Here is a 2,641-nt window from a genome sequence, read left to right as displayed (position 1 = left end):
AGCCGAAGTCGGACGCCCAACTGACTGAGCCACCCAGGCGCCCCAAGTTTTTCACCTTCAGCTAAGATGTTAGCTATAGGTTTTTCATAAATGTTCTTTAATAAGTCGGAAAAGTTCCATCTAGAATTGCTATTTGCTGTGAGTTTTGTCTGGAGTGGATGTTAAATTTTGTCAAATGTTTTTCCACCTATAGTGAGATGATTATATGGTTTTTCTTTTTTAGTTTATTAATATGGTTAACTGTATCGATCAGTTGACACATATTAAACCAGCCTTGCATTCCTGGGACAAACTCACCAGTGATATATTATCCATTTTTAATTATTTTTGAATTTGATTTACTAACATTTTGTTTAAAATTTTTGCATTCATTTTATGAGGGGTATAGTTTGTACCTTTTTTTTTTTTTTTCCTCATAATGTCTTTTCTCTGGTTTTAGTGTCAGGATAATACTGACCTCATAGAATGAGCTGGAAAGGAGTCCCTCCTTTTCAATTTTCTAGAAAAGTTTGTGTAGAATTGGTATTATTTCTTTCTTTAATGTTTCATAAAATTTATCAGTGAATTCATCCGTGCCTGGATTCTTCCCTGTGGGTAAAAAAGCAAGCCAAACTTTAAACATTATACTGCCTACCAGAAGTGTGTGTGTCTGTGTGTGTGTGTGTGTGTGTTTAAGGGGAGTTCATGTTCCATCTGTTCTTTGCTCCATTTTTCTTCTTTTTCTGCTTTCTTTTGGATGACTTGAGTATTGTTTATGCTTCATTTTATCTCCTTTTTTTTGACTTATAAACTATAGCCTTTTATTTTGTTATGTTAGTGGTTGCTTTAAGGCTTATACATTTTTAACTTATGCTGTACCTCCAAGTGATATTTTACTACTTATATTGTATAAGAATCTTATAATCCTATGCTCTCATTTTACCCATTCTAGTCTTTGTGTTTTGTTGCCATGTATTTTATTTATACACATATTATAAACCCCACAAACCATTGTGTTTTGTTGTTATTGTTGTTGTTGTTGGTTGGATAATTATCTTTTAATAACATTTAAATAAGAAAAAATCTTACATATTTACCCTTTTAGTTACCATTTCCAGTTTTCTTCACAAAGTTACAGATCTGCATATCTGAATTAGGATTGCATATTTTCATACTGACCATCTGTTAGCAAATCCCATTTCTATCTTTCATTCTTTCCATTGTTTGTTACTTTGCAAGCATTGAACATCTTGAGGCTCTTTCCATCTGTGATGTGTCATGTCCCTCTCTGATTTCTATACGATCACCATTTTATTCAAATATGCTTTGGAATGTTTTAGAAAGATAGCACATTCTACCCTCTGTATGAAAGAGAATGTGCCAGAAGCCTGCTGATAAGATAAATAAATGGAGTTTAACAATTGGGCACAAATGAATTGACATCTGAACAGAAGTTCAAGGGGATCATGGATGTTAGGGAAACTTCTCTTTTCTAAAGAGACCACTCCCATATTTCTGCAGGTCAGAGAAAAATCATAAACCTTGAGAAAACTGTGGAGAGATATTTGGAGCCTAGTTCCTAACAAGATAGTAATATGAACACAGAATACTGCCCCTTCGGTGATTTGCTCTTAGTAGGCGCTCAGTAAATATCCACATGCTTCTCTTTTTTAAAATTTTTTAAAATGTTTATTTAATTTTGAGAGAGGCAGAGACAGAGCACAAGCCAGGGGGTGGGGGAGGGCAAAGAGAGAGGGAGACACAGAATCCGAAGTAGGCCCTGGGCTCTGAGCTATCAGCACAGAGCCTGATGTGGGGCTCGAACTCATGAACTGCAAGACCATAACCTGAGCTGAAGTTGGACACTTAACTGAATGAACCACCCAGGTGCCCCGCCACATGTTTGTTTAATAGAGGAATAAAAAATTACTATTGGCCCTCACACCTTAGAGTTAATGTGTTCTTCCTCCCAGAAATTTCAGTGTTTTACATCTTATTGGATTTTAGGGGATTGTACACTCTGTCCCCAAGAGGGGGATGTCATTCTTTCCAGCCACCTAGTGCCTTTGAACTGAGTTTAGGCGATCCTCCATTGTGTGGGTCAGGGCTTCCTGACTACAAGAGTTAGGGGAGGTCTCTTTCCCAGCTTCCTTTGAAGTGAGGAACCAGCTTGATCCCCACTCTGCCAGTCAGATGCCCCATGGCAAACTGGAATCTGAAGTTCATGGTGTAAAGAAACAGGCCCCCATGCAATCCACTCAGCCAAGGTGGCAGCAATGGGGGGCTCAGTGTCATTGTTTCCAATAGGGCCCCCACAGTGCCTGTGCCTGTTCCCCAGTGTGAGTCCATCTGACCATGAAGCCACCTTGCTTGGTTTTCTGGTTCCCCTGGAAATTCTGTGAGTTTTTTTTTTTTTTTTTTTTTGAGAGAGAGAGAGAGAGAGAGAGAGAGAGAGAGAGTGAGAGAGAGGGACCTGGGGAGGGGCAGAGAGAGGGAGACACAGAATCCAAAGCGGGCTCCAGGCTCTGAGCTGTTAACATAGAGCCCAAGATAGGGCTTGAACCCATTAGCCGTGAGATCATGACTTGAGCCGAAGTCAGATGCTCAACTGACTGAGCCACCCAGGTGCCGCTGTGAGCTATTCATGTTCTCTAAGTTTTGC

The sequence above is a fragment of the Lynx rufus genome, unplaced genomic scaffold (genome assembly GCF_022079265.1).
Source record: "Lynx rufus isolate CCGP_SWC_20201006 ecotype Redwood Valley unplaced genomic scaffold, mLynRuf1.p SCAF_5, whole genome shotgun sequence".
NCBI lineage: Eukaryota > Metazoa > Chordata > Mammalia > Carnivora > Felidae > Lynx > Lynx rufus.
The sequence above is the reverse complement of the archived record's forward strand: the minus strand, read 5'-3'. Positions refer to the sequence as shown.